The following is a 27,296-nucleotide window of genomic DNA, read 5'->3' on the forward strand; positions in this document are numbered from 1 at the left end:
AATGCGCACACACCTCGTTTTCAGACCAGCACGCCCATGGATGCACAAATGGGCGCAAATGCATTTGCTATTTAAACAACGTGACACAGGATGTGAAAATAATAACTGCGTAGGGCTGAAACTAGCAAAAAACACTTGCATCACACCTGGCGCAGCATTGCGGTGTATGACAGGGCCCTTAGTGTCTCTTTAACCATGCCGTATGCATACCGTGGAAATAGCCCCGTCCTTGGATATCAGCTGATTCCGGGCCATGATGTTGATCTGGAGTGTGTATCGGATATGAGGAAAGAGAAGCTACAGGAGGAAAAGTAAGAGACTTGCATTTACTGCATTTTAATCACATTTGAATTTTTTTGTGTGCTTGCATTATTGCACATGTATTTGTGTGTGTACAGTGGGTACGGAAAGTATTCAGACCCCCTTACATTTTTCACTCTTTGTTATATTGCAGCCATTTTCTAAAATCAAATAAGATTTTTTTTTTCCTCATTAATGTACACACAGCACCCCATATTGACAGAAAAACACAGAATTGTTGACATTTTTGCAGATTTCTTAAAAAAGAAAAACTGAAATATCACATGGTCCTAAGTATTCAGACCCTTTGCTCAGTATTTAGTAGAAGCACCCTTTTGATCTAATACAGCCATGAGTCTTTTTGGGAAAGATGCAACAAGTTTTTCACACCTGGATTTGGGGATCCTCTGCCATTCCTCCTTGCAGATCCTCTCCAGTTCTTTCAGGTTGGATGGTAAACGTTGGTGGATAGCCATTTTTAGGTCTCTCCAGAGATGCTCAATTGGGTTTAAGTCGGGGCTCTGGCTGGGCCATTCAAGAACAGTCACGGAGTTGTTGTGAAGCCACTCCTTCGTTATTTTAGCTGTGTGCTTAGGGTCATTGTCTTGTTGGAAGGTAAACCTTCGGCCCAGTCTGAGGTCCTGAGCACTCTGGAGAAGGTTTTCGTCCAGGATATCCCTGTACTTGGCCGCATTCATCTTTCCCTCGATTGCAACCAGTCGTCCTGTCCCTGCAGCTGAAAAACACCCCCACAGCATGATGCTGCCACCACCATGCTTCACTGTTGGGACTGTATTGGACAGGTGATGAGCAGTGCCTGGTTTTCTCCACACATACCGCTTAGAATTAAGGCCAAAAAGTTCTATCTTGGTCTCATCAGACCAGAGAATCTTATTTCTCACCATCTTGGAGTCCTTCCATGCGGGCTTTCATGTGTCTTGCACTGAGGAGAGGCTTCCGTCAGGCCACTCTCACATAAAGCCCCGACTGGTGGAGGGCTGCAGTGATGGTTGACTTTCTACAACTTTCTCCCATCTCCCGACTGCATCTCTGGAGCTCAGCCACAGTGATCTTTGGGTTCTTCTTTACCTCTCTCACCAAGGCTCTTCTCCCCCGATAGCTCAGTTTGGCCGGACGGCCAGCTCTAGGAAGGGTTCTGGTCGTCCCAAACGTCTTCCATTTAAGGATTATGGAGGCCACTGTGCTCTTAGGAACCTTAAGTGCAGCAGAAATTTTTTTGTAACCTTGGCCAGATCTGTGCCTTGCCACAATTCTGTCTCTGAGCTCCTCAGGCAGTTCCTTTGACCTCATGATTCTCATTTGCTCTGACATGCACTGTGAGCTGTAAGGTCTTATATAGACAGGTGTGTGGCTTTCCTAATCAAGTCCAATCAGTATAATCAAACACAGCTGGACTCAAATGAAGGTGTAGAACCATCTCAAGGATGATCAGAAGAAATGGACAGCACCTGAGTTAAATATATGAGTGTCACAGCAAAGGGTCTAAATACTTAGGACCATGTGAAATTTTAGTTTTTCTTTTTTAATAAATCTGCAAAAATGTCAACAATTCTGTGTTTTTCTGTCAATATGGGGTGCTGTGTGTACATTAATTAGGGAAAAAATGAACTTAAATGATTTTAGCAAATGGCTGCAATATAACAAAGAGTGAACAATTTAAGGGGGTCTGAATACTTTCTGTACCCACTGTATGTGTACCTGTACCTGCAAGCCTTGTTTTGTAGTTGACTCCCTACATCCTATTCCTTCAAGTTATTTTTACATGAATTACAGAATAATTAGATTTTTTGAGAAAAGTTACAGGAAGGTGAATGGGTTTGAGTAAGACATTAGTGACCGCTCATGTACCTGTTCCATGTACTCTGTGTCCACAGACTATAGATGAGTCAGACATGCTCTCCAAAAGGTAAATGCTGAAGGGGATGCTTTTCACAAAGCAACATCTCTGAGGTAAAATAGACAACTGCAACCAAAGTCTACAACTGAAAAACTCCCCTGCTGTCAAATGTTATAGAAGTAACACACGTTATTTAACTCGCTATTATTCTGTCTCTCTCTCTGCAGATATAGTCCTCACTGTTCATACACGTCAAACCAACTTTTGTGCATCAGACTCAATACCTTGTAGAGAGGGTGTGGAGAGGGAAGATTGCGCAACGTCGCCACGGTGAACACCTCTGCCAGCAGGTGAGTTCTCAGCAGGTGAAAGTCTACCTCGTGAACAGCAAACTCTGCATTTCGGACGAAGATCTTGGCCAGCTTCCAGTCATCCTTTGAATCCGTTGGGACGAAGATGGGATTCTCTTTGCCGGGCTTTTGCCTTAACTGTGCAGATTAAATTTGAACATGCATGAAAATGGTGCAAACGATTTCTGAGGGAATCTGGGTTATGATTTTTCTCTCTTTCAAAAGATGACAAAGGATTTCCAAGGCATCTGTCATAATTGCTCTATTAAGACATTTTCATCTTTTAAAAAATATTTATTTAATGTTTAATGATTCAGACAATCTTGCCTACTCATCAGTTGCACATTACATATCACCTTTCCTTTGTTTCTTTTATTTACCTTTTATTTGTTTCTTTTTTTATGTATATATTTAAGGTAGATTGCTGCACTTCAGATGCGAGATACTTACCTGAATGGCGATGGGCAGCATCATGCCATAAGGGTCGCAGTACAGCAGGACCAGGGGAGCTGTGAGATAATGCTGCCTGCCATTGACTACGTTTCCCACCAGCTCATCCAACATCTTGTAGTCAGACAGGAAAATGTTCCCTTTCTGGGTGTGGGGGTAGATCACAAAAAATAATGAAGAGACACATGAAATTAGGCAAACCAAAGCAAACCAGACCCAGTCATTCCAAATCACTGCCAGGAGCAAGTAGCATACCTTCATCTCCTGCTTCAAGCTGCTCCCTCTCAGGGAGTCTTTGACCATGTCGTCTGTGACGGGGAAATTCGCGGGCAGCTTTGAGCAGCGCTGGATCATCATGGGATTGAGGCCGTTCAGAAACTGGTAGCCAAAGAACTCGTCCTCATCCCAGTGCTCCTGAATGTATTCTGCAAAGCATGCTATGTCAGAACATATGCTGCAGTACCGACTGTACTTTATTTGCAATACAGTCATTTTGAACATTTCATTCTTTCAAGATGAGTACCAAAGGTTTTGTTTCTGTTTTCACAAAAGATTACTTCCAGTTGGCTGATGCTTTCCCACGATCTTCTGCAGTCAGCTAATCCAGTTAGCTTCAGAAGAGCTAACCTAAACACACAGAATACACAGAGACACATTCAAACATTAATAGTGGAACTAACCTTGATATACTACCTATGATCCATCTTAGCTGTAGTTGTTAATATCTTTATAGTTACTATATTAGATATTAAATTATTACTGTCTTCGATGAGACAAAGCTATTTTGTGAATGCCATAAAAAATACACTGAATATACATGGATCATGTTTTTTTTATACTTCAAATTTTCAGCATTTCCACCAGTGCAATCTATAACTAAAAAAGAGACAACACACCAGCTTATTTAGGCTAACCTATACAAACAGAAAACACTGATACAGTTCATTGTCCACACAATAATGGTAACATGGTGAAGCTTGGTATAGTGGGCCCACTACTTATGAACTTTCCAAATTAATCTTTAGTTACGTTACATTAGGTACTTTTAGGCACTTTTACTTTTTTACAAAGAAACCATGGATGCCTGCAGCATTTCATCTGACGGTACGCACATGGGTTTTTTATTTAACACTAAACATTTAAAAACATATATAGCCTAACTATACACCTTTCGGACCATCAGTGAGAGCAACTGTATTGCAGAACAAGTGTAGACTACTCCATTTCTAGACATTTTAAATTTTTTATTAATCCAAAAATCAGAAAGTCTTTAATATGGAGTTGGCCCACCCTTTGCAGCTATAAGCCTCAACTCTCCTGTGAAGGCTTTCCACAAGGTTTAGAAGTGTGTTTATGAGAATTTTTGACCATTCTACTAGAAGCGCATTTGTGAGGTCAGGCAGGGATATTGGCGAGAAGGCCTGGCTCAGTCTCCGCTCTAATTCATCCTAAAGGTGTTCTATCAGGTTGAGGTCAGGACTCTGTGCAGGCCAGTCAAGTTCCTCCACACCAAACTCATTCATGTCTTTATGGACCTTGCTTTGTGCACTGGTGCACTGGAGGTCTGTAGCTATTGACTCTGAAGAAAGTTGGCGACTTCTGCACACCGTGCGACTCAGTATGCACTGACCCCGCTCTGTGATAATACGTGGCCTACCACTTCATGGCTGAGTTGCTGTTGTTCCCAATTGCTTACAATTTGTAATGATACCACTAACAGTTGACCGTGGAATATTTAGTAGTGAGGAAAGTTCACGAATGGACTCATTGCACAGGTGGCAACCTATCACGGTACCGCGCTTGAATTCACTGAGCTCCTGAGAGCGACCCATTCTTTCACAAATGTTTGTAGAAGCAGTCTGCATGCCTAGGTGCTTGACTTTATACACTGGTGGCCATGGAAGTGATTGGAACATCTGAATTCAATGATTTGGAGGGGTGTACCAATACTTTGGCAATATAGTCTAGTCTTTAATGATCAGAAGCGGTTTCACTGAATAAAATTTAAAAATAGACTACCAGAGAGTTTCACAAGTGCACATAAAGTTTGACCATGCATATGTAAAATCTGAGCGAGAGCAACAGAGCCATGAGACCACTGTATATTTCAAAGCATGCAGAATTGAGACCACTGTATATTACAAAGCAGATTGCAGAATTCAAGCAACAAATTATGTTTTGTATACAAGGCTTGGGAGGAGCACATTCAAATGGTCTATCTTTTAAGCTCAAGAGGAGGCATATGTATATACAGCCGACTCACATGGTTACCTCGACAGTTTTCTTCATCCCTCTGCCACGCCAACTCCTCACTCTTGGCTATTTCCTATATACAGGGTACTCTGGGATTGAGCAAATTTCAAGCTCGGAGCCTCCCCTTGGACAGCATGGCAAATACGCTTATTTTACTCTTTTACTATATTTGAACATTTGTAGGTGTGAACTAGTGAAAACAACTGCCACAGGTAATCGGACATTATTTTCTTATTTATTTATATATTCATTTTCAAAGGTTTATTTTTGATGTATTTTTGGTTTATTTTTATTATGATAGGACAGTGAGTAGACATGAAGCAAAGTGGGAGAAAGAAAGGGAGGACAGAATCGGGAAACGTCCATGAGCCGGAATTCGACCTCGGGTCACCCAAGATTTCCACAAGGTTATTGGTGCCGACGATAGGATATTACTTTCAACTTGACTGCAATGTTTTATTCTCCATCATTCAATGCATTTTGCCTGTACATAAATGAACGTTTTATGTTATGTCAAATTAAAATATATAAATCAAAATATTTATTGCATTATGAAGAACAGGCTCAGCACCCAAGGTTCTATCGTCTATTGCTTCAATGGTGTACAGTATCTTTGAGAGGATTGCTGAGGCGGATTGCTGGCAACAACCATTTTAGGACTGTTAGTGACTTAGGAGTTTTGTCCATTAACACAGCAGCAAAATCGACTTAAAATACTCATCAATTATTTTCTTGTCATACAGACAAATGTAATACATCAATTGAAACTACAGAATGTCTACTTGTATTTGTGTGCACTCACAGTAAAAACAAAATGTTGTGCTGTGTAGGTGTGAACCCCAAAGTCCATTCTGATGTTCCTTCAGAAAATGAACTGTAACTTAGTGAAAACTTATCACACAAACATGAGACATATGTCCAAAGAAACACTGAAATAGGGCTGGACGATTATGGCCTAAAATCAAAACCTCGATTAATTGAACATTTCACCTCGATTACGATTAATGAACGATTATTTTGTTTCTGTTTTTTTTTTTTTGCTCTCATAGTTCACTGACAAGGTTTGTACTGTAAATATGATTGACTATTAAAAGGTGGGATATTTTTTCCTATTTAAAGAGTGATCTAACATAACAGCTCACTTTCAGCAATTTTATCTATGCTTCATTACATTTCTTACAGATTTCTGCTCATTGTAAATCAGATAAAGATAAATTAGCACAGTACCAGTACAAGTGATTGCGTGTGAATTAGTCATACCGTCTCTCTGTTCATTGTGAAGCTGTGGGTTGTAAATGGTTACTCCAAAAGTAGAAAATATGCTATAAGAAGTTGAGTTTCTAAGCTCCTTTAGTGATAAATCACTGGACAGCGCTGACTAGCTTCTGCCTTCCTCTCAGTGCGCGCGATCTTCTCGTTTTGCGCAGCTACTGTTTGTATGGGTGTTAGTGCCACACTGCAGCTGCGCGAGCGCGGTAGCTCGGAATAATAATACATCCTATCGTCTAATCGCTTGAATGTACAAACCTTAAAACAAATACAACTGACAAAGTTTAGTGAAGACGCAAGGCTCACCGCTCGCGCACCATCACTATGTGTTGAACCGGCGTTCATCTCCGTGTTTTGCTTTTATGCCACTGACTGGACGGGGTGGAGTCATGTGGCTATACACGCGGTAGTATGTTTTTAAGGGGAAAGTATTAACAGGATTAAAAAACCGAAATAACCGACATGGGAAAATTACGTCGGTTAGAGGTTCTGAATTTCGGTTTCGGTTACTTTTCGATTAATCGTCCAGCCCTACACTGAAATATCAGATTTTAAATAATGTAAGTCAAATAAAAACAAGAAACAAATATTTATCTTACACTTATTCATATTATTTATCAATATGTTTGTGTAATCTGAAATGTGTAATCTGAAAAAGCAACAATTCTAGCCTTCAACCTCAAATACCCAGAGGTTTTGTGGACATATATTTAGTATTTGTTTTGTGGCCTTATTTCAGTGACTTAATTTTTTTCTTTTTTCAATAACCTTGCATAAACATTATTCTCTCAAAAATACAAACATGTACATACATGTTGCCCACATATTATGGTAGCCTAGTTTGTGCTGAATACAGTGTAATTACACTTATCACCAATAATATGTTTATAAACAACTGAAAAAATTACAAATGGCAGGGAATGTCAAACATTCTCCAGGGCCCCAAAAATCCTCAGACACCTGAAGATTCAATATACCGTTGTTTATTGAATCCCTGAGGATTCAATAATTCAATATATTGTTTTATGTGAATGCGTTGGCAGGATGATTTTTATATCATTTTGAAGCAAATATTCTAGCCTTCAACATTCAGTACTGTCACAGCTCCTGCTCTTCGCTCCTCTTTTGCCGTGTATTGTGCTCCCTCTACAGATGCGCTGCAGTGCTACGGGGGTAATAAATTGGATTGGGTACACAGGTGTGCCCCTTCTAGAAAAGCATCCTGGCTTGCTTTCTTGAGGCAGGCAATTTCCTCTTACATCGATCCCTGGCCAGGACCGAGGCGGAAACTGGCGCTGTCCATACTTTAAAAGGCTTTGCAGCCGGACTTTTGTGATTGAAATTTAAAAAAAAAATTTGTAAACGCTGCTCTCGCTCTCGCCCTCCTCTCCTTTCTTGTTCCATCCTACTTAGGGTGTAACATCTGGGGGCTCGTCGTTAAAACTCCACTTTTGTGTGAACTGCTTCTTCCTAGGAAAAGCCAACCATGTTATATTTGGATTAATTCTGACTTTTGGTAAGTGCTTCGCACTTTATTTGAAGGAGGGTATGGAGGTAGGTTATTAGATTGAGATTTTGTATGAGTTTGTATGGTGTCCTGCCTGTTTTTTGTGAATTCGAACACTATATTGCCATATGGCTTTAAGCGTTGCATGGCCCAGCGTTGTGAAAATATTAATTTACATTGTCTTAACATAATCTATCATTGCTTGTTTTCCGGACAGGAATAAACTGCCCCATGTAGGTGAACGACGTGTTTTCTGGTTAAGACACAGTGTTTATTATTTTAGTATTTTAATTTCTTTAAAAAGCTTGTTATTTTCTTTTTGGATTATTTTCATTGAACTCCCTCACTTACTAGCCATATTTCTACAAATTCGGGGCTTAGTAGTCTCATATTTCCTCTATAACAGCATTCTTTCACCTACATCACATTAGTCCCTTCATCTCGGAAACTGTCATCCAGCATTTGTCTCATCACGCCTTGATTACAATGCCCTCTTCAGGTTACCTGCCAGCTCCATTTCCAGATTACAATACATTCAAAACTCTGGGACTACTGCTCACATCACCCCAATTTTGTTAATTGGTAGTATTAAATTCAAAATTCTTCCCAAATCTTTGCTTTTGCTCCCCCCTATCTCTGTAATATGCTTGTCCCCTTTCCAACTGTAAATACCCGGTCTTGGGCCAGAATTTAAATCATTACTCAAAACTCACCTATTTTCTGAAGACTAGATTAATTGGTCTACTGAATGTTATTAGTTATGGACTCTATTTTTCTGGTTTTTTTAATTTCTTTAAAAAGCTCTGATAATTTTACTTGTCAAATCTCCACGGAAGATATTTAGTTTACATTGAGGGTGTTTTTTTTTTTTTTTGAAAATTAGTTTGTTTCGAATTACCGTGAAGCTTTTGGAATTCCTTCATTTTGAATGGATGAATTAAAGTTGCCTGATGACTGTGTGTTGCAGGGGTGACTAAAAAAATTCTGAAACAATAGAAAAATTGCCGTCTGATCTTAAACATTTGGATGCAGCTCGACAGCAAATGCAAATCAGTTTGCTGTCCAAGGTTGTTCTCTGATGTGCCAACACAAACAAAGACTTTGGAGCATGCATGCTCACATGCATGATCATGTACGTGATCTACACTGATGAACAAAATGAACAAAAGACTGAAAAGAGGAGAAACATCATCTTGTGCCGACATTTATTAGAAAGCTTTTTAAACTATTCATGACCCACCCTTAGTAGAATTTATATAGTTTTATTGTAGCAATTATGGTAAATTTGGCTAACTTGTAGAATTTATAATCTATTAAGGGAATATATTTTTACTAGATTTATATTTTTCATAACAAATGTTATGATAATGGAAAATGATACAGTTTGACTTCTTATGACACAATGAAGTAGACTTATAAGCTTACATGTGCGTAAATAATATAAAACTGAGTTTATAGAGATTACCGGGGAAACAGGTCTGTTTCTGCTGTTCCATAAGCGCCATCTACCGACAGAGAGTGGTTTAAATTTTCATTCAGCCTGACTACTGTTTTTGTTTGTTATAAATGTTATAACAAACATTTATAACAAACATTTTTTATAAATGTTAATAAATTAAATTTTGAATAATTGGCTTTTTTAACACCCTTTTGAATAAAGTGAAACTTTAATTTCAGATATATCACTTTTCACAGTGAATATAATTCCAAAGCAGCATGTTTAAATAATGTCAAATTGTAAAGCATGAAAAATGTCAACCAATTTTAGAATGCACTGTATTATTATTTTTTTTAATGAAACATGTTACTAGAGAACAACAACAGGGGGGTCTGGGTAATAGTACACCACTTATTTTTTTAGGACTACACCACTGGTCTACTCCCTCATTTTCTGCCACAATGATAGGAGCGTTAATGCTACTGCTACTGATAATTGTGATCTGGAAGAGGAAGCCTATATGGCAAAGATTAATCATGAACAGGCCTATCGGCCATTTTGCTTGGAGTTAAGATTGCAATAGAGTTGACACCTGTTCAGTTGTTACTCTAAATTCGGTCCCACTTTATATTAAGTGTCCCTAACTATTATGTACTTACATTTAAATTAATCATTTGATACAATGCACTTATTGTGTACATACATGTTTTTACATTGTACTTATATTTTAAAAACACCTGCATGTAATTACATCTGTAATTAATTTCTGTAATTACATTTATAATTACGCTGTTGACCCATCCCTTACACCTTACCCCACCCTTAAACCTACCCATACCACCAAAGCTTTCCCTAACCTTACCCGTATCCCACCTCAATAGCAGCAAAAGTGTTTTGCAATTCAGTACGAACCCAATAAGTACATTGTACTTATTTTTTGATGTAAGTACATAGTAGTTAAGGCCACTTAATATAAAGTGGGACCCTAAATTCTTTTGCGTTGTTCTAAAAACCCAATATTTTGGGTCCAACAGACCTAGGAACACTGATCAGTGTGTAACAAATAGATGAACACTATAGGAGGGTTAAAAAAATGACTTGGTCACTTACTGGGCTCCAGCACTGGAGTAAAACTCTGTTTCCTTTGTAAAGGAGAATCGGACTTCAGCTGGCAGAGTGAGAGCAGTGTCATAATCGATAACTTGGGGTGTGCCCTCAGCATACACGCGCCACCTGGGAATAGAATATTCAGCTGTATTTCACTGAAATTAATTTCATTTCACTGAATTAATTTTAATTTAATGCAGACACTTCACTGTCACACACAATTTGTATTGGTGTGCTGCCCACAAACCTAAATAAATTTTGTTGCTCTTCTCGCTGCCTCATCCTTTGTTTATGGGCTATTGGGTTGGTTTCCTGGAACACAAGTGAAGCTGAAATGGAAAAAATTAATTCACAATCAAAATGTTTTGTTAATGTTTGCAAACATTTTAGAAAAAAATAAAGGATTTTGTATATATCATTTCTTGATGATGATGACGTCATTCATGTGATTTTTTTTTAATCATAGACACTTTAATTTGATTAAAAATGTGCTTTGTCTAAAATGGCTAATGGTTGCATTAGCCTATAGATAAGTTACAGTCTTCTTCGATACATAAAAAATAAATTAAAAAAATCATATGAATGACAAATACAGTATGATAGATGTCATCTCTAATCCTGACCCTGTGAAGGAGTTATACTTTAAAGGGGTTGTTGATTATGATTTTTTTTTTTTTTTTTACTTTAGTTAGTGTGTAAATGTTGCTGTAAGAACATAAAAAACAATGTCTGCAAAGTTACAATGCTCAAAGTTCACTGCAAAGGGAGATATTTTCTTTTAAAAAATTGTGGACCAGAGTGGAGTTTTCAATGTGGAGGTGACAGATGATGCAATAACAGCAACTCAAACAATAGAGGCAAGACTAAAACTGGCTGCATGCGGCATTTGAAAAAAACAAAAAAACAATTACAAAACACAAGGAATTTTTTTTTTTCCTTTTTTTCTTCTGTTTGCATTTAAATGAGAAAATTAAAGTGGATAATATTGACAGATTGGAAAATTTCATTGACTCTTACTTCAAGCGCTTCATCTACCACTTCTCTAAATGAAGACACTAACCTGGCCAAACAGAAAAAGAAAGACTGCTACAGAGTCAGAAGATTTGTTGACCACGGATGTGGAGGTTAGTGTCTTACAATCTATCACTAAGAATTTGAATCAGCTTGAGTCTGTGCACTTGCAGATACTAGACATTAAATTGCTTGAATTTTGCATATGATCAAATTGAACAACTTCAAATACACAATAAATCGTCACAGACTACAGTCGCTACACTTTCCACACCAGTTGATACTCTCACCTCTGAAAATAGAAGAATTAATGAAACACTACTCAAAATACAAATTAGGAGTATGCAAGATAATTTTACTGGGATCCCTTAAAAATAAGGCTTAATTTTTTCATTTACTTTTTTTTACAGATTTCTAGTTTATCTGTTCATTCAACCATACTGATTGGAGGTGTGTCACATGATGGTTGCAGCAGAGATCGTAAATATTTGCAGCATTTTACAGGTTTTATTAACAAAGAACTCAAAAAACAGAACAGCATAACCATATAAATGCAATGGAGAACTGACAAAGAACAGACTGAAATGGCTTCAGGTGAACAGGCACCCACCAAGGTGGCGCCGACAGTACAGGAGCCGAAGACGGTGCCGGAAGTTGAGGAGGCCAGGGCAGTACTGACAGTTCAGGGGGCCATGGCGGTGCTGGCCGTTCTGGGGGCCTAGGCAGTGGAGGCAGTTAAGGGGGCCATGGCTGGGCAGCCTCCGTGGACTGGACCCTTGGCCTGTCCACTATAGCGAGGGACATATGGCACCCTCCCAAAATGTTCTTGTGTACTGGTGGCTGGTTTACTCTCTGGATAGGGACTGGAGCCCTCTCTGGACTCTGGATGGTGACTGCAGCCCTCTCTGGACCCTGGACAGGGACTGGAACCTGCACTCGACGTCAGTCAGGGGCTGGGGCTTTCACTGGATGATAGTCAAGGGCTGGAGCCCACGTGTGTGCAGCCCACTCACAAAATATGCCTGTGGCCATAATGGGCAGCGCTTCATTCTCTGGTGCTGACTCGAGAGCTGGAACAGGCTCTGGGATTTCTCTCACAGGAACAGATTCAGGAAACTCTCACAGGAACGGATTCAGTAAAATCTCTCACGGGAAAAGGCTCAGGAAATTCTCTCATGGGAAAAGATTCAGGAAATTCTCTCATGGGAACAGGCTTAGGAAATTCTCCTACTGGAACAGGCTCAGGAAATTCTCTCACGGGATAGGTAGCTGTGGCTGGCACACTGGTTTCCTCCTCACTAAAGGGGGATCCATTGTGGACCAGCACCCACTCAACATAGTCCTGGAAGCTCCCCCGAGGCCATTCTCCGGACAGGTCTCAACGTAGAGACCAGAGCACGCCTGCCCGGAGAATGGCCTCGGGGGAGCTTCCAGGAAAAACACACAGAGGCTGGTGTCATCATAATGCACGAAAGGAACCAATTCCAAATACTGAGGCCTTAGGTGTGACCATGGGCGGCGCTAGGGGTGGGCTAAGGTGGCTGGAGCCCTGAATGTTTTTCCAAAAGCCCCGAATCTTTCAGGATTGAGGTTTCTTAACAGTGCTGTCAAAATATCATTCGTCTAAACATGAGTTCACGTACACCGCAGTTGTACAGAGCCACTTCCCCTGTAACTCACTCAGACCAGCGGCAGGCCTTAAGACTCTCGTTCGGTCCGGTGGAAGGGTTTTTATTATGATATAGCACCTGATATGACAACTTTAGCACATTTGTCAGCTAAACATTTATTCAGTGTTTCCCATTAATGACCCGGTGCTGCCGCCACTGTTTCATAATGAACCGAAAATGTAAAACACAGCCTATAGTGTCTCTTAACGTTGTTTTTTGCCAACGAACTAAAATCGAAACTGTGATATGGCTTTGTGCCTTTATAAAACAGCAAAAGACAGTGATTAAGTATATATACAGTCTGTTTGTGCTGTATGTTTTAAAGAGAAGTGCCCACATTTGCTCATGCGATCTGCTGCTGATCAAAATAAAAGCGCAAAGGTTTATCTCTTGCAAGTGAAGAAATTGGTACAAAAGTATTGTAATTTCCCTATACTGTATTGTAAAGTAACTACTTAAATTCACTTATTTTACAGTGCTTTTTTTTCACAATATATGGATATTACGGTCATATGAATAATTATAAAAGGCCTAAATCATATTATAATATTATTGAAGGCCTAATAATTGTTTGGCCTACCTGGACTTGATTTTGCCCCGTGGTTTATCAAGGTTGGACATTAATATCAATAATGCAGGGCTTGTCTGATCATATGCCTATATTGTTCTCTATGCCTTTGGATGGGAATACTCAAAGACATTCTCCACTTCCACGCTGGACTCGTATCATCACTGGCCATTCAAGTGACAAATTTTCCTCCATGTATGTACATTAAAGTGCTAATCAGTATATGAATTCCTCTACATGTCACTTGGATGCTGATGAACATCCGAGTCTGTTCAATGCTACCTGTTCTAACATTTTAAATCCCAATGCACCACTAAAGGTGAAAAAAACATAAGCACAATTCAATACCTTTGCAAAATGACTTTACTCGTTCTCTCAGACAGACCTGTTGAAGGGCTGAACGTAAATGGAAAAAAGACAAACTCCAAGTTTTATATGAAATTTTAAGGGACTCTCTTTCTGCCTATCAGCAAGCTGCTAAGGTTGCAAAGTGTAGTTATCTCTCTGAGTTAATTTTAAAAAAATAGCCATAAAACAAATATCCTTTTTTCCACTATTGAATCTATTCTTCACTCAAATGTTAATCTGTATTCCGAGACATCGGTTTCTCTTTGTGAAGATTTTGCAAGACATTTTAATGATAAGATTTCCCAAATTACATCTTTGTTGCCTCTGTCATCATAAAAATTGCCTGATATTCCTGATTGAGATTAAATCTACCCTGAAACGTACTACGTGCCCCCAGGATGTAATTCCTGTACGTTTCCTCCGACAAATTATTGAGACTGTTGGCCCTGACTTATTGTCTATTATTAACAAATGTCTTTACACTGGCACTGTACCTGGCGACTTTAAACTTGCCACGGAGCAGCCTCATCTTAAAAAACCTAGCTTGGATCCTACATTACCGGCTAACTTTTGTCCTATTTCAAACTTGTCTTTTCTTTTCTAAAATTTTAGAGAAAGTGGTTCTAAATCAACTACAGTCTTACTTGACTATTAATTCCATCTCTGAAAAATTTAAATCTGGTTTTAAATCCTGTCACAGTACTGAGTCAGCTCTTTTACGAGTTCTGAATGATATCATGCTGATTACTGACTCTGGGCAGTGTATGGCTCTGGGTAGCTTTTCCCAAAAGCATTGTAAGCCTAAGTTGATCGTAGCTCCATTGGTTTCAATGGAGCTACGATCAACTTAGGCTTACGATGCTTTTGGGAAACGCAGCCCTGGTTCTGTTAGACCTCAGTTCTGCCTTTGATATAGTTGACTATAATACACTTATATCACGTCTTGAAACATGTGTTGGCCTGAAACGTGAGTGCCTACCTTTAGCAGGTCTTAAAGGGAGCCTCTCGTGACATTCAAGCCAGCTGTAGCACGGAAACAAAATCTTGTCACCTTCGGGCGTGTTGACCAAGATCTTATCGCAGAACCACTGGTCATAAAGAAGACCCATAAACGGCTTGGAGTAGAGGTTGACAGATATGAGCTCTCCCAGGGACTCTTTACAGTGTATATCAAATGTTTGCTCCTGCAAAGACATGTTAAGATAAATAAAAGATAAATTCAGGTACATTAAAAATGCATCATTTATCATTACATACAATTTTTATTTTTTTCAAATATCTTCCATCTAAAGATTCTGACTTATGTTTTTTGGACCGAAACTCCTTACTGTTAGTTTAATTTGGTGCACTTACCGATCCTTGCCAAAACCCCTGAAACCCCTGTTTTAGATAGTGTTCCTCACTCTTGGCCTCAGTACCATGCAGTTGGATGTAGATAAGGCAACTGGTGCCCGCCAAAAGCCTCTGCCCAGTGTGCGCCGTTACTGTGTAGATTACCATGGCTATTCTGCAAAGTAATGGACAATGATTTTTAAAAGAAAATATAAACATGATGAGACCACCAAAGAATATCACATAAAGTCCAGAGGGGGAGAGAGAGAGAGAGAGAGAGAATGAGTGAATGAGTGGAAGAGAGGTTACAATGCTACTGCTGCAAGAGAACTGTTGTTACTAGATTGATTGTAAAGAGAAATGAAATTACCACAAAAATTATATACACAATTCACTTGAACACTCCATAGCAAAGATTTATTATTTTTGCAAAAGCAAGAACCTTGTTCCTTTAAGAGTGACCTGCACACAAAGAGGCCAAGAGCAGAAAGCCAGTTTCACACCACAAGCGTGAGCGACACGTATTGTTTTTCCATGTGCATGTTAACCAATGGGTGCATTCACTGGTGTTACATTCACGCCTTCCCGGACTCCAGTTCCCAGCATTCTCCTGTTCTCCACACCTGTCTGCACTTCCTTCATCAGTCTTCCCGCCATCTCCCCGGATTCCCAGCACCTGTTGTTCCTCGTCAGCACTCCCTTTAAGTTGGACTCACTCCTAGCACTCCCTGTCCGTTCTTGTTGTTGGTTTATGTGTTGATGTTGCATATCTGCTCCTTGGTTGTTAATAAAGCCTTTATCATTGTGGATTTCTGTACTCGCCTCATCTATCCAGCACAGCACGTAACAACTGGGAGCAGGCTACACCTCCCCATGTTAACAAACGTTCAAGACTATCAAGTTTACAAATGACCAACTTATAAAAACAAATTTATAGCTGTCTTTGTAAAGAAATGCTCACTTTATATGCAGTGTCGAGCCGCTGCTGTGACGCTGTACAAACGCTTCCAGTGTGAATACTCACACGTCTCTGCTTGTTCTGTTCCATACATTGTACAGAAATTCTCAAGCAGAGAACCGGACTGAGATCACCTCTTTAGCTAGGTCTCGGTATGGTTGTTTGGTCCGCAACCGAGAGCGATTGTTGTATTCACACCTGCCCAAAAGCAGGTGTATATGATGAAATGGAGTTGCTAAAACAATGCAAACTCAATCAATTCTTTTTGTAATTGACCTAGTGAGAAATTTGATAACTTTAAATACACTAAATAAATTAATAAATAATAATGTAATTTGTTTTAATAAATTAATTAATGTTGAATAAACCTTTTATAACTTTAAATGGAATAATGTCTGCCACTCTACAAATGAATGGAACTTATGACACATCAATGCTCCAATTGTAAATGAGAAGACATATAAATAGAAAAAGATTCCACATAAATACATTAAAAATAAATTTAAATACTAAAACGTTTCAGTGTCTTCTTAAATTATTATTTTTATTTTTTTTGTAATATTAAATGATTGGTATTGTGCTGCTGTGACTTCACCCTTGCAGGCGTAGTTCACAAAACTTAGGTCAGCACTAAAGAATCAGTCTTAGACTTTACTAAAAGTTGCTTTTAGCTTCCATAAGAAATGTTTTTTTTTTACACTTAAGTCAAAGCTTAAGACTATTCTTAAAGTGTCATGAGCAGCACTTTTGAGACATTTGAATTCTCCGCTGTAATGCGAGCTCATGCGAACATATTTTCCATTGTACTGGTAGATCACAACAAAACAAACCACCTGCGTGTAGGGAAACACATTTTTGTACTGTAGCACTGAGGAATGAGCACAAAAGTGATACTTTGGTAGCACTTTATAATAATGATGTTATAAGTCACTTATTAATTATTAGTTAATGATCTAGTGAAAAAGTCACCCTCTGAACCAGTTTTACCTTCTTATGATCTGTTTATCATATTAGATACATTTGAGAGTGTTAAAAATGATGTTATAACGTTACTCTGTGCGTTCGCTCGGCGGCTGCTGTGAGACACTGTTACACACTGCAGTAAGATCAATTTTACAATATAATATTAAATGCTGGATGGCTTGTGTTGATAAATGGCATGCAATTAATTTTAAAACGTATTGTATGATGGAGAAAATGCTGCATTACTGTTACTAAAAATAAAGCTGCATCTGATTATGCTATGTTAGCTACTTCACAAAATAGTGTTTTTCTCTGAGGAATGGTAAAGCATGGCACTCACAAAAAATCAAGAAAATTTGAACTAAACAATAAGACTAAATGTGTTGAGCTATATAACAATTAGTTTTCTGTCTATAAATATATCAAAACAGTTATTCCCTTGTCTATTAAAACATGCAATATATTAAAGTGTCTTTGGTGTTTCCATGGTTTCTACAAAATAAAACCGGAAACCGAGGGTAACACGGGTATGATGCAATTGACCCTTCGCTAAGCCAAACCCGAAAACCGGCACAGGCCAATCGTGGTTTATCAGCCGTAACTAGGCGCGGAGGTCTGTCAAGCTTTCGAGCGAGGGAAACATGCCAAAGCATTGTTCGTATGGATTGTGTAAATCTGATACCTGGTATCCTAAAAGTTCGGACAGGGTGGTGGAATTTTTTCCCTTCCCAAAACCTAAAACCCAAGGGGAGAAATGCCGGTGTTCTGACAATTTGTGCTACCCTGTCAGATTTTGCTACCTCCCATTGAAACAGTAGGTAACGTTAGCAAAATCGGACAAAATCTGAAAATATGCTAACGTTACCTATCAGATTGTGCTTCCAGCGTGATGTTAACGTGGTTTATGGGTTTATTAACATCTACACCTATCCCAACCCTAAATCTACCCTTATAATAATAGCACAATATGATATAGCATTAATCGTTAGAACAAGTATAAATCGATAGCGAAAAATGCTACTTATCAGATTGTGCTTTATTAATGTCTACACCTACACCAACACTAAACCTACCCTTACAATAATGCAAATACAGTAATGTTTTGTTATTTATCATGACAACAATGACGTAATATTGATGTGCACACATGCAGTAAGCCCGGGTAGGACAATCTGACGGGTAGTTTAGCTAGCTAGCTAACTCAGCACATCATTACTTGGAAATAATGACGGTTCTTTGTTCATAACATATATTTGAACGTGAAATAATATGATTAAAGGCAAGACGGAGTAACGTTAGCCTGGCGCACTAAAAATATAAGCGGGAGAATGTTATCATTGCAAAGTGGTCAGGCTAACGTCTTGTGTCTATTCCACTTAGGTTATTTTCAAAAATTTCACTTAACCTGCTTCCCCATTTGAATGGTCAGCGTATGAGGCGGCTGCTGCTTGCGCTGGGAGCTTTAGCTTCAATTTTGATCAAATTATTTTCTAATCGGTTGCATATTATGTCGTGGACCTCGAATGCATACTGCAGTCACTTTTGCCTTGCCCCTCTCAGATATTTCACCTGTTCACCGAAAATGACTAATCTCCTTGGAAATGTCTGACATCGGTGCATGTATACTGTAAATGACTTGCCAGACGCGAAAGCTTGACAGGCGTAGAAACAGTAACTAAGGAGGGTGGGGCTTAGCAAAGGGTCCATTAACAGGCGACTCATCACACATCCCGGAGCCTTGGTTAAAATCGCAATTGTCTTACGATTTACAAATAGCTGGAAACATTTTGGATATTGTAAGTACTCAAATGTACAAAATATATAATGGTGGCCTAGTGGTTTTTGGATATTTTGGATATTTTTTTGTTTTACATATTGCACCTTTAATTTATATTTTGTTTTTCATGGAACAGCTCCTCACCATATGAAAATGCACCATAAGCTGATCATAAACGTAGTCCATTATTTTAATATATCATTAAACGTTTATAATCGCACATTTCCGCCGTCTCATCCATTTAAAATTGGCGTTTCAAACACAACGATGCAGATTTGCGATAGTGACGTCAAACCTCTGTTGGGGAAAATTTAATCACAGAAAAATATTTTATTTTTGAGTTCACACAGAAGTCAATATCTGTTTCAGCTATGCAAAACACCTCTCTGAGCTCAACAGACAAAGCGTCTGGGGGTAACGATGGGAACGTTCGGGAGCTTTCCCGAACCAAGGGTGTCGGATCATTTAAATAAGTTCTAAGACAGAAGGGGGACCATTTTGTTTCTTGCTTTTAATTTAAAATAGTCTGAGACAAAAGGGAAGGCCATTTGTGGGCCATTTGTGTGTGTGTTTGTTACCTACATCCTGTATGGAAAAGTACCTGTATGGAAAAGTACTGAGGAGAGTTGCTCAGACATTTGGAGTATAAATGTTTGTGGGCTCCTTTGTGTCCTTAGTTCACACTCGGGGCAGACATTGTATGGTTGTGTCGACTGTGGACTCTTTCTTGCAAGAAATAAAATCTTTATAAAGTGAATTCTCTTAAGGTTTGTCTCTTACTAGTGATGTCAGCTAATTAATTTTTGCCGCAACAATTTTGGTGTCAGAAGTGGGATTCCTTGGACGGACCTTCTGGACCTGGAGAGCACCGGTGACCTGCAATCCTGACCCAAGTCAGCCCTAACCCCGTTAGATTCAGGGACGAGGGACCGACGCTGTGTAGGTCCAGGAGGACGACCACTGGAATCAAAAGAAAAACGAACCTGAGACGGCAACGGGTGATTCTGGTAAGAGACAAACTTGGAAAATTCAGGGGGAAAATCTTTTATAGAATTTGGTTAAATTGAAAATTGAATTGATAGGGATAAACCATAGGGGAGGTCTGAATCTGTGGCAAATGCAGCGTGAATTGATGTTTTTTACGAGGTAAAAAAAAAAAAAAACTGAAATCACGTGGGCGAATAAGGGGGACTGAGTTGTGTGCAGTCCGGGGACTGAGTTGTGTGCGGTCCCGAATAGGGCGCTATTGAGAGCGTCCGCCCGGCTGATCTTGGGTGAAGAGATCAGATCTGTACGGAGACGTCCAACAGATTAATAGCGCGCGCGCAAAAAAGCCACAGAATCAGACTGCCAATATGGGGAAATCCCAAAGCAAGCTAGCTGAATACGAGACACCGGTATTTTGTCAAATGAGAAAATTATATGGCCAAAGATGCATGCAAGATATAGAAAAGTTGATCAAATATCATGATTTCCCAAAAGAAGGAACTCTTAGTAGTACAAGGTTGAAAACGGTAAAATTGTCGATCGAAGAAGGGAGTGACATAACGAAGGGTTGTGCTAAAAAAACATGTATGTGGGAAATGTGAGAAAACAATTAATTGCTGGGTGGAAGAGGCAGATAATAGGGAAAGAAGAATGTTGAAAAAAGAAAAGAAAAATGAAGAAAAGGCGACTGCGCCTCCACAGAATGAGATTACTATTACTAACACATCTTATGCTTGTGCTTTTCCACATGAAACACCGCCGAGCTACACAATTTATCCCAATGCGGAGCTCCAAGGCCTGAAAGTGGACCCCGACCTCGACTGCTCTCCGTTTCCACCGAACCAACCAATTCTACCAGCCAAACCAACTCCAGCTCCCCAGCAGAGAGACGGGGAGCACGCGCCGCTGAGATAAGAGAAGAGAGAGCACGCACAGCTGAACGGTCAACAGAAGGAGGAGCATGCGCAGCCGAGCCAACAGCAGAGGGGGCGCACGCAGCTGAAAGCTTCCGGGGCAAAGAAACACTGCTGTCCGGAAGGAGAAAGAGACTAGTGATCCGGAAGACAAAGCAAAGAAAGAAAGGTGCGCAATCATATGTTTTACGTTCCAACACACATGCACGAGCCAGAATGCTGGAGTCAGACGGGGACTTCGATCTGAATCCTGATACCCTCACAGAGAGCGACGAGGAAGAGGAAGAGGAAGATTTTGAGATCCAGAGTCCGAAGAAAACAAAGAACTGGGACAGAACTGCGAAGGAAGAGCGGGTGAGCATCACAGCACCCATGGTGGAAGTTATGGGAACAAATTCAATAGAATTAGTATACCGCCCTTGGAATTTAACCGACATGAAAGAGGCGATGGCCCACCTGCCGAATCCCGACGACGCAGGGGACCATTTCGCCACCGAACTGATGACATTCTGCCAAGAGTTCAGCCCGACGCTAAATGAACTGAAAAGAATCATGATGGCAAAGCTGGGAGGAATGAACTGGCACAAGATCAGCGCAGAATTACCAGCAGTGGATCACAGACGAAGTCACGTTAACTGGCATCATGCTTCAAACGACGGATATCGAGCAGCTGTGACGGGACTGACTGAGACTGTGAGGAGAGCATTTCCAGCGCGCATCCAGAGTTAGCCACTGCCGTCAAGAACCAGGTGAGAGCGTTCAAGTTTATTATGAGCGACTCTACAGTGTGTTTTGCAAGCACAGCGGGTTAAAGGAACCAGCAGATCGTGGCGACAGACCAACCACGTGGGAAAGTTGTTTGGCGAATAGTCTTTTGAATGGACTGAGACCTGAGATTTCCCAAGCCGTGAAACACAGCTATATTGAATGGACTGAAGGACGAGTAAGCACCATCATGAAACATGCCTTGCACGTGGAAGATGAGCTGAGGGCAAAGAAGGAAAGGTCAAGAACAAAAGAATTGCAGTTGGCAGCCGTGCAAAGACCGCAAAGATTCAGCGGGAACATATGGGGACACAATTCAGATAAAAATGGCTGTTATCTGTGCGGAGCTGATGACCACATTGTTCGTGAGTGCACGAGATGCAGAAAGTGCAAAATGGACGGACATTGGGCAAAAAACTGCCCTGAACTGCGAAAGGCTGACTGAGAAAAAGGATGCGGAGAGCAGGAGGAGATCGGGTGGACCACGGCCAAGGATGCAAAAACCGCCGCAAAGGGAAGTACACATTTACTAATATCAAACACACACACAATCGCACCCACACCTGAACACATGCACTGATAATGCTCTCCACAATGAAAAAAAAAAAAAAAAAGAAGCTTGCACCTCTTTGTGTGTTTCTGAAACAAACAGAGAAGATTTTGACAAATGTCTGATTATGTATAGCAGTAAGGGATTTTTAAACATGACTGAATATCCCCTGCTAGTTGAAGGGACAATGATTTCATTTTTGGTAGACTCAGGGGCGACCCGATCTGTTTTGCGATCATGTGACTTGCCATGTCAACCAGCGCTAACAAACAAAACGCATGGTTCTTTGTCTGTATCAGGATATTATATAACAGAACGGTTCACTGTGCCACTAAAGTGTGAGACGGAAGGGGGCCACATGCTGAAGCATGCATTTTTTAACTTCAAAAACATGCCCAGTACCCGTTCTGGACCGAGATTTAATGTGCAAATTAAATTTGGTAATGGTTGCAGATCCCTCGGGCATTGTAGTGAGAGTGGGTGAGCAAATGTATTTGAAAACAGAACCAAAAATGGGTTTACAAATGGCACATAACCAAAACTGAGTGGGCAAAAACAATCTGTGAATTGGGGAAAAATAGAATGCTTTTATGATTTTATGATGCCTGACAATTTGCATTGCACGTCACATGTCGCAACAGAACGAGATCAATTTTATGAAAAACAATGGTTTGAACAAGAGGAAGACACTTTGAAACTTGATAAAATGTTTTGGACTGAGAAAATGTGTGCGATTTCAGTAGGCTTATCAGAAAAACAGTTTTCTCTCTATTTGATAGCAGGAGAGTGTGTGTCGCACATATCAATTAAAAAAAAAAAAAAAAAACAACAACACAGGCCTGAGGTGACATGGGAGTGTTTGTGAAGCACTGTGTTGAAACAGATGACTAGGAGAAGGTTGATGAGACTTTAGAGTACAGTGAGAAATTGAGGGCTTTTAAATCTGATTGCAAGCATGAAATGAGGTGAAGCAGATTTTAACCTCCATTGACAAACACAGACATGAAAATGACTGTATGACAAATATTTGTGCTTTGGACATACACCCTGCGCTGGCAGAAGTGCCTGATGAGTTGTGGGCAAAGCACAAGTATGATGTGGGACTGATTAAAGGGTGCGAACTGGTGATAATTACTATGAAAAAAAAAAAAAAAATTATGGGTTCATGTCTTCTGTTCTTTTGCAGCTACATGGAGACAGAATGCGACCAGTGGGTTATTTCTCTGGCAAATTAGATCCAGTAGCATCAGGCCTGCCGCACTGTCTGAGGGTCGTGGCAGCTGCTGAACAGGCTGTGATGGCCTCTAGAGAATTTGTGGGGTATTCTGACATGACATTAATGGTTTCGCATGCCGTTTCCATGATTTTGCAGAAACAGAAGACATCACATTTGTCAACAGCACGATGGCTGAGGTATCACACAATTTTGCTGGATATGCCAAACATCACAGTCAAGTGTTGCACAGTGCTGAATCCTGCCACTCTCTTTCTAAAAGAGGAGGATGGGGAGGAACATCATTGCTGTTTGACTGCACTCAAACAGATATGTACCCCGCGCCCTGACATTTCGGACACACTGCTCGAAAACAATGAGCATATCCTGTTTGTGGATGGCTCTGCGTTCAGAGATCCACAGACAGGCCTGAACAAAGTTGGTTACGCAGTGACCACTGAATTCGAAACATTGACATCTGGCACATTGCCATCAAATTTTTTTTTTTTTTAGCTCAAGCGGTGGAGCTCGTAGCCCTAGCAGAAGCATGCTAGCTTATGGAGGGTAAAAGTGTAACGATTTACACAGATTCACGATACACGTTCGGGGTTGAGAATGATTTTGGGGCTTTATGGAAACATATATAAAAAAAAATAATTTTTGAAATCTGATGGCCGGCCAATTCTAAATGCTTCTCTTGTGTCTACTCTTCTAGACAAAATTCTCTTGGCAAAACAACTTAATTCAACTCATTTCTATTAATGAAAATGACTTAATCACAACATGTACTGCCTTTTTCAGGTTAAGATCATAATGAATAAAGCATTTTTTGTTGTCAAACATGCTTTTATTCTGTCTTGTTTGTACTGTAACCATAAATAAAACACAAACTAAATATAAAATGCAAGATATAAAAAACTGCTTAAATTTTCTGTCATTGAGAAAGATCATTTTATCACATAAAAACATGTTCATGAATAAGTTTCTGTGAGAAAGATCCTAATATCTGACATATAAAAGCAGTCATAAAACATGCTAAAAGCTTGTGTGTGTCGAACAGTAATGAGGAACGATCTCAAACGCTCATTAAAGCAGAACTAAGTAACTTTTTTTACCTTCATAAATAGTTTTCAAAGTCCTTACGATGGTTAATTGACTTGTAGTGGTGTGTTTGAGGCGTCCACTAACCCCCTCTGGCACGTCTACACCAGAATACAGCACTTGGAAGTTGAGCTGCGGCGACCCGATACAATCTCGCCTCATGTTCACGTTCACACGAGAGTGACAAAATGCTTTACGGCAATTCAATATACACTCACCTAAAGGAACACCATACTAATACTGTGTTTGACCCCCTTTCGCCTTCAGAACTGCCTTAATTCTACGTGGCATTGATTCTTTAGAAATGTTGGCCCATATTGATAGGATAGTATCTTGCAGTTGATGGAGATTTGTGGGATGCACATCCAGGGCACGAAGCTCCCGTTCCACCACATCCCAAAGATGCTCTATTGGGTTGAGATCTGGTGACTGTGGGGGCCATTTTAGTACAGTGAACTCATTGTCATGTTCAAGAAACCAATTTGAAATGATTCGAGCTTTGTGACATGGTGCGTTATCCTGCTGGAAGTAGCCATCAGAGGATGGGTACATGGTAGTCATAAAGGGATGGACATGGTCAGAAACAATGCTCAGGTAGGCCGTGGCATTTAAACGATGCCCAATTGGCACTAAGGGGCCTAAAGTGTGCCAAGAAAACATCCCCCACACCATTACACCACCACCAGCAGCCTGCACAGTGGTAACAAGGCATGATGGATCCATGTTCACATTCTGTTTACGCCAAATTCTGACTCTACCATCTGAATGTCTCAACAGAAATCGAGACTCATCAGACCAGGCAACATTTTTCCAGTCTTCAACTGTCCAATTTTGGTGAGCTCGTGCAAATTGTAGCCTCTTTTTCCTATTTGTAGTGGAGATGAGTGGTACCCGGTGGGGTCTTCTGCTGTTGTAGCCCATCAGCCTCAAGGTTGTGCCTGTTGTGGCTTCACAAATGCTTTGCTGCATACCTCGGTTGTAACGAGTGGTTATTTCAGTCAAAGTTGCTCTTCTATCAGCTTGAATCAGTCGGCCCATTCTCCTCGGACCTCTAGCATCAACAAGACATTTTCGCCCACAGGACTGCCGCATACTGGATGTTTTTCCCTTTTCACACCATTCTTTGTAAACCCTAGAAATGGTTGTGCGTGAAAATCCCAGTAACTGAGCAGATTGTGAAATACTCAGACTGGCCTGTCTGGCACCAACAACCATCCCATGCTCAAAATTGCTTAAATCACCTTTCTTTCCCATTCTCACATTCAGTTTGGAGTTCAGGAGATTGTCTTGACCAGGACCACACCCCTAAATGCATTAAAGCAACTGCCATGTGATTGGTTGATTAGATAATTGCATTAATGAGAAATTGAACAGGTGTTCCTAATAATCTTTTAGGTGAGTGTACACATAGCGACCTCACACAGTATGATCTCACTTCGATCATACCAAAACGACATGTATGTCATCATCAGTCATAGTGGAGCCACTAAAAAAACAGAGGAAACCATTGTCCGAAGATACTACGAAGAGAAAACGTCAACTACACCAAGAAAGAGCTCATTCTCGAGTCAACCTTGGACCAGCTTTTACGGAATGGCGTCAACTGAAACAGAGCGAAGGACTTTAACCGATTCTGACGTGGCTTTTATGTTGTTGAACTTGTAAGTAACCTTGCCAAACAACTTTATTTTCTTACTATTTCCATTAGATCTATTGTTATTTCATGTCCTTCGAGATATAGCCACTGTTTTGTCATGTACTTAGCTTATCGGCTAGCAGAGATGCAAGCATGCTAATTCACCTGCTATGTTACTAAGTGGTGGGATTGATGAGTGTTTCTCTATTCGTCATGTACGGGCTTTATGTGAGATAACTGCAGTTCAACCGGTAGTTTCAATAGTATAGTAAATTCCCAGAATATTGTTTAAATTGCGTAAGTGACTGGCTTCACTTTAGACCAATGCATTATTTCTCATTTACTTCAAATTTCATTTCTAAAATTTAGATCTGCTCTAATGGATAGACCCGTTTAGATCCGCTCTGATGGACAAAAAAAACTTTCTGAACACTTATCTGTTTTTACTGTTATTTCTATTTCTTATATGTTCCATTTTTATTATGTATTTGATTCTTCTTTATGTAAAGCACTTTGAATTACCATTGTGTATGAAATATGCTATACACATGTATGTGGTGCGTCGCGCTCGTTTTTCCAGGTGCGCTTTATGCTGCGGAGAGATGAAAACATCTCAACTTTTCATGTGATAAGGACAAACAGCCAAACAGCTGATCATAGCTGTACAGGGCAGATTTTTATTTCTCATCTTCATAAATGTATAGCAGTAGAGCTAATGCAAGCACTAGAAATCAATTTTTCGATCCCACTTTATATTAAGTGGCCTTAACTACTATGTACTTACATTTAAATTAATCATTTGATACAATGCACTTATTATGTACTTACATGTTTTTACATTGTACTTATATTTTAAAAACACCTGCATGTAATTACATCTGTAATTAATTTCTGTAATTACATTTATAATTACACTGTTGACCCATCCCTTAATCCTTACCCCTACCCTTAAACCTACCCATACCACCAAA

The 27,296-nt window shown here is 39.9% G+C and overlaps 1 protein-coding gene and 1 pseudogene across 2 annotated transcripts in view; both read right to left on the reverse strand.

Annotated features, from left to right (window-relative positions):
* LOC125245221 overlaps nt 1-16,675 on the reverse strand; it is a 28,335-nt pseudogene extending 11,660 nt beyond the window's left edge.
* LOC125244061 (stonustoxin subunit alpha-like) overlaps nt 1-27,296 on the reverse strand; it is a 1,172,099-nt gene that overhangs the window by 147,960 nt on the left and 996,843 nt on the right. The window lies entirely within an intron of this gene.

The sequence above is a fragment of the Megalobrama amblycephala genome, linkage group LG1, assembly GCF_018812025.1.
Source record: "Megalobrama amblycephala isolate DHTTF-2021 linkage group LG1, ASM1881202v1, whole genome shotgun sequence".
Taxonomy (NCBI): domain Eukaryota; kingdom Metazoa; phylum Chordata; class Actinopteri; order Cypriniformes; family Xenocyprididae; genus Megalobrama; species Megalobrama amblycephala.